The sequence below is a fragment of the Anguilla rostrata genome, chromosome 8 (genome assembly GCF_018555375.3).
Source record: "Anguilla rostrata isolate EN2019 chromosome 8, ASM1855537v3, whole genome shotgun sequence".
In the NCBI taxonomy this organism is placed as follows: Eukaryota; Metazoa; Chordata; class Actinopteri; order Anguilliformes; family Anguillidae; genus Anguilla; species Anguilla rostrata.
Genome location: NC_057940.1, coordinates 41,521,879 through 41,534,112, shown reverse-complemented (window position 1 = coordinate 41,534,112; position 12,234 = coordinate 41,521,879). Strand labels below are relative to the sequence as shown.

The following is a 12,234-nucleotide window of genomic DNA, read 5'->3' as shown; positions in this document are numbered from 1 at the left end:
GTTTACTCAGTGTCATGGTTCTGTGGTGTGTCTGCGTTTCCCTTTTGGGGCCGCCAGATGCGGCACTTCAGTTTTTAGTTCTGTTCATTTACCCTGTTTAATTGTATTATTGTTTTCAATTATTCAATTATTGTTTTTTGGTTGTCTCGTTTTCCCTTCCCTCTCTGTGGCCTGATTGTGCATTGTGCCCTCCTGTGTCTCGTCAGTGTCTTGTCTATTTAAGTTCCTTTCTTACCTGACTCAGGTGCTGCATCCTAGTGTCTGCTTTTCTGATTGTGTTTCGGTATGTGCTCCCACGTGCACGTTTGATTGTGTTTTCCGCTGAGTGTTTTCTACCCTGCTCGTGCTCTGTTTTTGCATGGTTTTGGATTTCTGGATTTCCTTTGTTTTTGCATTTTAAGAACTTTGCTTTGACTTTGAGACTTGCCCTGCGTGTTCTCCTTAGTTTTTGTACTTATTAACAGTTCATTTCTCGGTTGTATTTACCCCTTTTTGGATTTTTAGTATTTTTGACTCCGCGTTTGGGTCCATTCCCTCGCCTGACCTGACACTCAGGGTTCCTTTGTCTAATATTTTGTCTAAAGATCTGAAGTCATTCAGTGTTACAAATATGCAATGACAGAAAAAATCAGGAAAGGGGCAAATACTTTTTCAGGACGCTGTAAACACTGTCTGCTTTTTGGAAAAATTCTATTTAAAATGAGAAACAAATTGGTTATAAAACAGATCTGACTTAACCTGATTTGACTTGACATTATGGAGCCTTACTGCAGTTAGGAAAATGTTAAGTAACTTTCTTGGTCCTTGTGGGGACTGCATTTATGTTCTGATGGCAATGGTTGTGGGTTGATTACTTGGGTCTGGCAGTATGTCCAGGTTGTCCACATCCTTTGTGTTTACAGTTCCTGCCAACCTCTTGCAGGTTGCACAGCTACATTCTCCAAAACGTAATATTCAGTCTGTCATGGTAAATGAACAAAAACCACGGTATGACACTGAAGGTCAGGACTTGCTCAAAGTATGCAGGATGAAATGTGTTTTTTTTTTTTTTTTGTATTTTGCTTGTTGAGCCTGCTAACGGTCATTGTGCAGTGCATTCATTCATAACACCATCTGCTTTGTTAATGTCCCAGGTGAGAGTCACTACACAAATATTACAATGTTTAGATGTTTATAGTCTATAGTTAGGTTGCATTTTTTTTTTTTCTGGCAAACAATACTTTCTTGCATGAAAATTTTAAACATGCTGCTGCCACAGCACTGGCATTTCATTCACAGAATATGCATTTTCCACACGATGCTGCATAATTGTGCTTGACACAACATCTCTATCTGTTTAGCAAACTGGTTTTTTTTTTTTTTTCTGGCTTAAATACAGCTGAGATTTGATTCATGATTGCAAATACCTAACAGTAACACATGCTATCCCAGTGTTTCAGGAGCAGCTTGAATTATGCGCTAGGTGCTAGTTACCATTTATGGTAAATTATAATGACATGCTCATTTACAGAAGCACCTCAGTTAAATTTTTTTACCTCAGTTCAAACTGATGCTGTTCATAAAATTTCTCTTCAAATACATATTTGTCTCTTTGGATTAAATCATTTTTAGGAGTACATACAATGAAAATGTTAGCTGCTTCTGTCCGAATCCACGGAATTATAGAATATACAGTCCCCTCAAAGTATTGGAACAGCAAGGTCAATTCCTTTGTTTTTGCAATACACTGAATACATTTGGGGTTGAGAAAGATGAACATGAGACAAGAGTTCAGAATTTCAGCTTTTATTTCCTGGTATTTACACCTGGATGTGTTAAACTACTTAGAACATAGCACCTTTGGTATCAGACCACCCAATTTTTAGGTGAGCAAAAGTATTGGAACAGAGAGTATTTAAGTAAATGAAAGCAAATAACACTTAATATTTGGTAGCATATCTTGGCCAGTCTAAAACCTTCCACTTTTTCTCCCTAATTAAATCCTTTGTTGTGTTGGCAGTGTGTTTTGGGTCATTGTCTTGCTGCAAGTTCCTCCCAATTAGTTTGGACGCATTTCTCCGTAAATTGGCAGACAGACTGTTTTTGTAGACTTCTGAATTCATCCTGCTGCTACCATTATGAGTTACATCATCAATAAAGATTAGTGAGCCCACTCCAGAAGCAGCCATGCAAGCCCAAGCCATGACGCTTCCTCCACCGTGCTTCACAGATGAGCTTATGTTTTGGATCATGAGCAGATCCCTTTCTCCACACTTTGGCTTTTCCATCACTTTGGTAGAGGTTAATCTTGGTCTCATCAGTCCATAAAACTTTGTTCCAGAACTTTTGTGGCTCATTTCTTTACTTCTTTGCAAATTGTAATCTCGTCTTCCAATTCTTACTACTGATGAGTGGTTTGCATCTTGTGGTATAGCCTCTATATTGCTGCTCTCTAAGTCTTCTTCGAAGAGTTGATTGAGATACCTTCACCCCTGTCCTGTGGAGATTGTGTTTGTCACTGACTGATGTTTTGAGGTTTTTCTTCACAGCTTTCACAATGTTTCTGTCATCAACTGCTGTTTTCCTTGGTCGACCTGTTCGATATCTATTTCTCAGTACGCCAGCGGTTTCTTTCTTTTTCTGGACATTCCAGGTTGTCGTACAAGCTATCCCCCAGCTCTCTGGTCTTCATGTTAGTTTATCTTTTATAACACAAATGCAGTTTTCACAGGCAAAACCAAGAGTAGACATTCAGAACTATTTGTTTAACCAATCAATCTAACAGGACACATCTGGGCAACAAGAAACGCATGTCAGTCACATGTTCCAATCCTTTTGCTCACCTGAAAATTGGGTTGTCTGATACAAAAGGTGATATGTTCTAAGTTGTTTAACAAATCTAGATAAAAATACCAGGAAATAAAAGCTGAAATTCGGATCTGTCATCTCATGTATATCTTTTGACCTCAAACTCAATTGTCTTCAGTGTATAGCAAAAACAAAAGAATTGACCTTGCTGTTCCAATACTTGTGGAGGGGACTGTATATCTGTTCTTGACTCTGTTTAGACTGAAATCACCCTGCCTTGGATTAATCTAAATGGTACAGAAACTTCCACTGCAGGAAAGCAAGGGGTAGCCCGCAATGACCAACTTTCCTCCTGTTCCCATATACTGTAGCAGTGGTGAGTTCAATGTGCAGATTCTTTATATGAAACATCCAACGGATCTACCCCTACCTCACCACCTATAGCATTCTATTTGACAAATAGTTTTGTATTGATTGAAAATCTGCACATTTTTTTCAATTACCATTAAGTAGTAACTATGCCCAACCCAACTACCTGAGAGATAGATATGAAGGTCTGAAGTTGTTCTGGCTATTTGATCATACATAAATGTGTCCTGTCTGGTGCATGTTAATGCAATAACTCTGATTGCCCTGTTAATCCTCTTTACCTCAAGGAAGCGTTTTGTGGAGTAGATATTTTTTTTTTAACGAGAATGTACATGTATTTGAGAAGTCAAGAGCTTCGGGTCCTACCTGACATTACTGTAAAGAAATTATTAACATGGGAGATTTCTGTCATTTCTTTTTGCTGCAAACGTTGATGTCTTTTTTGCTATTAAGACAACACCTCAGCTGGACTTCCTTAAGCCCAGCACTCGCTGCACTGCCTTCAGTTATAATGAAGGTGTACATGTGTTGGGAATGCAGGAAGGGTGTGACTATACAGCTTCTCAATGGTACATTTAAATGAATGCAGACAATTGTGTTTCATGATTCAACGTCTGGTGCGACAGCTTGCTCTGACCCAATGAGCAAGAAGACGCTGCTACCCAGACCAGTGATTTGCCGGCACAACCTCTTGCTGAATGAATTAGTGGAGATACCGCAGGGATTAACTGAAGGACCTCGCATACCAGCCCCCCAGCTGGCCTGCCCAAGGAGCAGGTACTGTTCACATTAATCCCTCATCTGTGGTAGAAAATAGGACCAGCCAACTGTGCTGACCTGGTGAGGGATTAGCTCGCCCTGGCCCTCGCCTTAAGAATAAGACACACCGGCGCCATGGGTTTGTACTAGTACCTTCTAGCTTAGGGTCAAACTGCCATCTATCCACTTAATGACTGACCGTGATCAAAGGAGTAGTCTGTCACATAACCCCTATGTTAACCCGTACCTTCCTACAGTTTTATCCCCAAGCTGTTTTGAAAGGAGTTTCATTATTAAATTCATAGAGGGAGCTTCCAATGACAGATGCATTAAATGTTACTATTCAGAGATCATGTGACCCACTGTTACAGCATACAGAGAGAGGCTGTTATAATAATGTGTGAATTATTTATTTATTTATTTTTTGCACCTGAACTAAGTTGAGTTTGTCAAACTAAGTCTGAATACTTCTGGAACTTAAAATATATATATATATATTTACTAAGTTTATATTTAAATATTATTTTCTATGACAGTAGTGAGTTGTGTAGATCAGAAACATGAATTCTTAGTATCGTGATTTCAAAATTCAGTATTCGATACTTCTGAAAACCATACTGACTGGTTTCCCGTTTCTCTAAACACAATTAATAATAAAGGTTTTTAAAATAGCCAAGAATTGAAGCAGGCATTTAAAATATCTTTACCACTTCTACATGTTAAGATAAAATGCTTGGAACCCCCTGGTGGCAACTGACCTGGGATCAGCTCAGAGGATTTGGGAAAGGTGGTTTTACACTCTTGAAACATACTGCTTCTGGGTCAGTTGCAGTACCTTCATCATCAAGAATGCAGCTTCGAATTAAGGTGGTTTTCAAAAGTGTTACATTATTTTATTATTATTATTATTATTATTATTATTATTATTATTAATAAACCCTTATTTGATGAAGTCAGATTTGTTAATCCCTTTAACAAGTGAGACCTAGCCAATACAGGGCCAAAGAAGTAAGAGACATACAGAAAACAACGACAGCATAGATAATCAATAATAAACAACATATAATAATATATTAATGCAGTTTTAGCTGTGTATCAAGGTAAGAGAAACATGATTGTATTGTAGCCTACAATTTGACTGCAGTCCAATCTGTAAAATGATGTACGCATGCAGAATTGCACTCACCACTTCCACTTGGGGAATCCCTTTACTATCTGGAAGTTGTTTGTTCACTCAAATTGAGCACAGTCCAGTCTGGTAATTCAAAGGGGAGGACACGTATGCTAAATAACTTCTTCATCCTCCATTTTGTTTGAGGACATGATTCTGCAAAACAGCATACTTCGGGCAATGAAATTATTAAAATCCTTAACTCCTCATTTTTTGCTCCCAATTTTTTGTTGAAGTTGAAGCACTGTATAAGAATAATTTTGAATTGTGAAATATAAAGTTGAATGAATTAAAATACAGTATAATATTGATTTTGTGATTTACATTGTTTACATCTTATGGCTGAATATATGTACTTTAAAAGTGATCTCCAGCTAATATTTTGACGTTATGCTCAGAGTGCTGTTTTAGTTTGACATTATGCTTAGAATGTTGTTTTAGAATGACTATTTCAAACAAGCTGCAAAACCAGCTCATTCCAGTTAAGCTGATGTAAACAGCAACTGAGTGCACAGTCTTTTCTGAGTGAGTGGTTCATTTCAAATAACTATTTTTTTCTCCTATTCTCCTCCCCTTGATTAAAGGGTTCATTCTTTGGTGCTGCATCATATCCTCCTGAGTGAGGTTTCTACTGTAAGCGAAGTTTCCAGGGAAGAACTTTTTGTGGATTGGACTGCAGCCTAGTTTTATAATCAGAACTTCTCTTTCACGTGGTCTCTCTTGATCTTGCTCACATGCCCTTGCCAAATTATATGACTGGTAAAGAGAGTTGAAATGATAATCATATAGAAAAAACAAATTTAGAGTGGGACTACATGTACTGTGAAGATGAAGTCATCTAACACGTCAGTAATACACTATAGTAACTAAAATTTCTGAAATAAAATAACCATGCTTTAAAAACCCCCTACGATTTTTTAAAACCCCCACCACATTTAATTGGTGGCACTTTTGAACTTATTTTACCACTGTATAATTAATATTAAATATTACATTTTAATTTATTTATGCATCAATTTGCAAATATCTGAGAATGTGTTGTATTTGAACTTTTATCAGGAGTAGGCTACATTGCTTTGCAAATCTAGTGTGTCAAACATTCTATCCTTTTGCACTGCACAAATTCCTTCAGAATAAATTATGTTAGTGCTTTTTAGCTACTTTTTTCATTTCAGCTTAGTTGCTTTTTTTCAGTCTCTTAATCTATACAATAGCGACACACACACACACACACACACACACACATATATATATATATATATATAGTCAATGACTGGAGGCATAGCTCCCAGGATACATTCGAATTCCCAACAGCTTTACTTCAGAACCCATATCCAGGATATGGCCTGGTTGGAGCAGGAAATCAGTGTTTGTAAAAGGCTGCCCTGACACCAGAGCAAATAGACTTGTTAATCCAAGCTTGGGGCCTTGCTGCATGGTGATAAATGGCTTTTATTATTACTGGGCCCTGATTGGATAGGCTGTAAAATGCAAAGTGGACTTTTAACTTTGCTATATATTTAACTGGGTTGGTCTACTAAGGATGATAACAGAGCAAGTTGAGAGCAGGCTTGGGGCCTAAATAAATTAAAGAAAAATGTCGAGCACATTTGTGCTTTTTGCAGTTTGATACATGAAGGAAGAAAAGTCAGAAAAGTATCGGGGGGATTTCCACCCCTCTAGATGTCTAGATTCTGGCAGTGGCACTATGAACATTGTGCTACTTGACCCAGATCAGTTATTGTTAATCCATGTACCAATGTGGACCAAAGTAACAGCCCAGAACACAACCCTCCTTTAATTCAACTCTGTCCACACCTTCTAACCTACGTTGCAATGCAGCACAAACGGTTGTGAGTAAAACTGGTAAGGTAACTGAATGCTGGGAGTAGCATTGCCTGATAGCAATCACCATCGCTGACCTTTCAGTTTAAAAGCGTAGGACACGGGTTCCACTGGATATGCTAGCTTAGGAACCCCTCCCTTTCAGTTGAAGTCAAGCACATGGTATGAGAAAAATGCTGCAGTCAAGGAGAATCTATCCTTTACAAGATAGTCAAAAGGTATAATTATACCTTAAGAAATATCTCAAGCTCTTCCACAGGCAACAGAATGCAAACATTCAGCCAGACCAGGCAGGGCCAGCCCTAGAATTTTGGGGGGGGGGGGAGTGTTGGATTCCGTCGATCGGGGGAGGGGTGGGGTGGGGGGGTTCGCTTGGTAAAATCCTTCTTACATTATATTGTTATGAAATGTTCAGTTGCCATTCCGTTTAAAATTAATACCGCTAGTTCCGCGATAGAGGATGAATAACTGGATTGTGTGGCCCCCCTTCGTGTGGCCCCCCCAGCGGTGGTGGTCCTAAACAACCACATAGACTGTTTATGCCACGGGCTGGCCCTGAGACCAGGCCTTATCTATCTCGTACTCAGAATTGTACTGGCGAAATTCTCAATCCAACACCAAAGAAAAATCATTGGTGAATATAAGTAGGGTGGGGGGGGGGGGGGTCAGTAAAATCTGTAAGGTGCAATGTGTAATGAGAATTGAATAATGTTTAATTCCATGAACACATGATTTGGATGATTCTCCTGCCAAAAAAATAAATGCTTATTCCATAGGGTTACATTACTTGATGAGTGGACGCTTATCTGAACAGCTGCGTGCATAACATAGATTATTGATTCATACAACTGGGCATCAAATGTTTTCATGTTGAGCAAAGTTTGGTACACACCAGCTCTTCTCCAGGGAACAAAACTCATTATATTCCAGATTTAAGTTGAGCTGTTTTCCAATGATACTCAGGTTTGCTTTTGCTTCAGAAGGATTAACTTTTCATGATAGTTCATTCTGTGATTACGAAGCTTGGCTTCTCTGAGGAAAAAAACATTTGTCTTTCTTATAAATTAAACAGAAACCTCTTGGCTTTAGACAGGGTATTATTTATTTATAAATAAGTCAAAAAATGTATGAAATCCCTGTTTGCACACTGTAGCTGTAAATAATTGACCTCATGAGTTATGCATCATGTGTCCAGATCTCTTAAATGAAGTTAATGTACTGTACATGACAGCATTGCCTTACATGTTTTAGAAATGCGACACAATGGAACATTTTCAAGCTTGGCGATACACAGCACTAATTAAATCACGCTGTGCTAATGGACATCCCATGATCTGTTAAGCCATTGCCAGACTTCTACATATTTTGTTCAAGCACAAACAATCTAAATGCTTTTTAGATTTGGGATTTTCACTTTTGGGGTATTTGGTCTTTTTTGTGTGAAAGTGGGGGTGGGGGGGTTGAGCTTGTATAAATATTCTACAAACTCTTCTTGAGGATTAAAGTAAACATCTATGCAAATAAAGCATTCAGTCAAGCAGCACTTGCACAGCCTTTCAGTCCCATGCTTCACAGTAGCATAGCGTGCACTTAGCTGCAGTTGCCGTGGGTAACAGCTGCCTGCGGGGATGTCATTACTGGGGTAAATTAGCACGCTTGTTCTGTACTGTTTACTGTACAAGTGCCTGCATGCCGCACAGAAATGCAGGAAGGAACAAACAGAAGTGTAGTAGTGCGTAGTACAAACCAGGATCATGATCACCATCATTTCAGTTGGAACGCAATTAGTAGAAATCTTAAGAAGATATTTTCTCAAATTTAAATACTTTATAAACTGCTCTGTTTAGAATTCATGGATGGCAACTTGGTTTGTTGTGAATATTATTGTCTATAGACAAAAGATAGAAAAAAACATTGTACGATACAAAACTTAAAGAGATGGGCAAACGTGCATTATGAAATGTGCTTGTTAATAAAGGATTTAAAACTGTTATAATGGAAATTTCTGAAGCCATAGTTATATCTTCTTCGTTTTAAAGATTTATTCAAGTAATATCTTTCTCAATATATTTATCAATTAATATGTCTCATTAATATGTATCAAAGTTGTATCAATTATCAAAAATTACAAATAAGAATTATATGTTTGTATGTTTGTATGTATAGTGTGCACGCATTATTTAATATCACATGCAAAAATATGTTTTACCATATTTGCACTTTTCTGAATATGGTGGAACAAAACTCCACCTGTGAAAGTGGCAGTTACCCCACATATATCCAAAAATACATACAACTGACATTCCATATTTACATGTGGTTCAGAATATTTGCTTTCCTTGGGAATCGGGGGAGCATTATCTTAACACTGTTGACTTTTCAGGGTGGAGCACACAATTGCCACGTCCACCATGTCATTCATTTCAAACACATCTTGCATTTTCAATTCCTGTAAGGAATTCCAAACGTAAGGAATGGTTGATCCTGTGTTAATACATTTAACACTGAACTTTATTTATATAATTTATATCAGCCAGAACGTAACTTTATATAAACATACCCTTGAAACTTTAATAGAAACTTTGAGCCTGTATCTAAGTAGGTCTTTGTCTTCAACTGCCAACTGAAGTCTTTTACATCAGCTGACAAACAGCCTGAGAAGGTTCCTCTCAGTAAGCAAATGACTGAGATCTTAATTAAATTGAGGCTACTGAATTAAATTACCAAATAAACATTAAATAATTACAACCTAGTAACATCAGTTGTCAAGCAAATATCCGGGTGCCAAGTTGTCAGCAAATATCCGGGTCTCGAAATGTGACAGCGAGAAGCTTCTACTTTAGCAACGGGTACAGTGCCCCCTAGAGGATATTGTTCATAGGTTACAAGCTAAAACATTATTTTTCTTTTTCAAACTTGTGTATGCATTCATATTCTGAACCTATTTTAAAAAATGATGGCAGAAAGTGTCAGGAGTGTTTTTGGATAGTTCGTTTCATTCGCTTCAGTTGTTGTGATGTTGTTAGGATACCCATAAGCCCTTGGAGTTGAAAGCATTTTTACAGCACCATTCTAGTGCCTGCAGGAGCAGTTTTTCACAGTGAAACGTTAGAGCGTTCATTGTTTCTGAACAAAGCATGTCATTCCTTAACACAGAGATAAGCACTCACATCTCAGCCCAGGTAAGGTGGGATATCTGTGTCATGTGAAGGCCTTTGAGGGTATTTAACGCACCAGTGCATTGAAGGTTGCTGCGGCAAAACTGTGTGTTATGTTTCCATGATTTTCCCTCTGGCCCTGTTTGATACACTTTTTTTTTTTTTTCATTCGGTGTATAGTGAGTTCCTACATCGTCCTTACTTTGACTCCATGGTTGTTCTGATAATTTGAAAGTACACTTTTCCAATTACCAATGAGGGCATGGACCGTAATCTGACCCAACACTTTTAATCTGACAGTTTCACCGTAACTGCTTTACTTTACAATGCAGTCCTTCATTTTCCAATTGAGTGTCCTGAAGTTCTGATTGCCAGCCTTTGGCTACACACCCACGTGATCCACCCACAGTCACGTGACTTCCCAGGATATAGCCATTTCCATATAGGCAAGGCCAGTTGGTTAGACTGCCAGTCCATACAAAAACAAGTGTCCAGTCTCTGTTAAATATGAAACATGCTCTCTGCTTGCGAGCTTTGAAACACACCTTAGTGACTGAGTCTTTGAAAATCATGCATTAACATTTAAACTATTTCCATGTTTTATTCATGCACTGCACCAACTGGAAAACATTGTTCAACAACACTGAGGAGAGACATTTTCAGCAGAGACATTACAGCTGTAGTGTAACTGTACGAGAGCAATTGCTTCCTTCTCAAAGTATTCTCAGGCGCAGGTCACCCCTCAGGAGCTTCAGAGAGGAACGAGGTCACAGGAAACTGGTAAACACTTGACATGGAGCCGCACTGTTGCCGGTTGCCACGGGAGCACCGCCGGCGTCGGGGAGCAGGCTGTGAGGGGCACTCGTCCAGATCGTCCCTGGGCTGGAGTGTCCTCCGCGCTGCACTCGGATCCCGTCGCTCTCCCGGCACCAGTTCGGTTGTCCCGGCAACTCATTCAAGGGCAAGAAGCTCAGTGAGCTATGTACATTCCTCACGAGACAAAGGTAGCTGGAGAGCTCATCGTAAAGCTTTAAATTTGTGTGTGTGTGTGTGTGTGTGTGTTTGTACGTGTGTGTGTACATTTGGTTTCCAGGACACAATCCCTTGAGATGTAACATCTAATTTTCAAGGGGTCCTGTGGGGGTCAGTTGAAGAGGAGCCAATTGAACAGCAGCTACTAAATGGCCAGAGGTAGATTGGGAATGCTAAAAGCAAACTGTATATTTTAAGGGGGAATTATTTTTCAACAGCAACCTGGTTTTCCCAGGAGGTCTCCCACCCAATTTGTAACCTATGCAGGGTGCCAAATCTTATCCGAAAAAGGGCCAGTGTGGGTGCAGGTGTTTGTTTCAGCCCAGCACTATAATACTCGATTCAACTAGTTAACCAATCATGGTCTTCAATCAAGACCTTGGTAAGGAGATTCAGGTGTTTTAGTACTGGGCTAATGTAGCGCCCTTTTCGGATAAGATAGCAGACCCCTGCTGTATAGATTTAGCACATGGAAGGAAAAGGCTATACATGCTGATTTGCTGCTGGCCTGCTCTGGCACTTGGCACCAAGGTAAAGGTGTGGTTGTTGGGATAACAGCCCCTGTGTATGGGTAAAAGGCCCCAACGCCCAGAGGAAATGTTAAAAAATGTTTTGTCATTACCTACAAGATGAAGGCCACAGTCATTTTTGTGATTTTTGTTTTTCATTTACAATCTGTCATTTACAATCTGTTATTTTGACAGCCTGTCTGCTTTTCCCAAAATACTAAATGTGCAAAATAGAACAACGGAAACTTTTGCTAAGTAATGCAGACATAAATTACAAACAGAAAATTAATTTTGACGCAAGAAAAAAAATTCTCCAGCTAACCGGCTCAAAAATGAAAGGGGTTTGGCTCCTGCTGGGCTGGAAGAGTAAACACCGTCCGCGCCAGCCGCTCGCAGTCACAGCTCGTTAGCAGAGCGCGAGACGCAGAAGACGCCCCGCGGCGTTCTCTGCTCGCGGCAACGCCGCCGGAATCATTCGATACCTTAACCGGAGGAGGGACCCGGAGCTCGCTCAACGCAGCTCCTGTGAACACAGTCGGTGCGCTCTTAAAAAATCAGTCTCAACGGGCTGCTATAAAAGCCCTTGACAGCCACCTTACCTCCC

General features: G+C 39.4%; 1 long non-coding RNA gene across 1 annotated transcript; it reads left to right on the top strand.

Annotated features, from left to right (window-relative positions):
* Positions 1-3,527: 3,527 nt before the first annotated feature.
* LOC135260369 (uncharacterized) lies at positions 3,528-6,260 on the top strand. The gene is made up of 2 exons (XR_010331554.1): positions 3,528-3,933; positions 5,671-6,260. It is a non-coding gene; the product is annotated as an uncharacterized LOC135260369 (long non-coding RNA).
* The last annotated feature ends 5,974 nt before the right edge of the window (positions 6,261-12,234 follow it).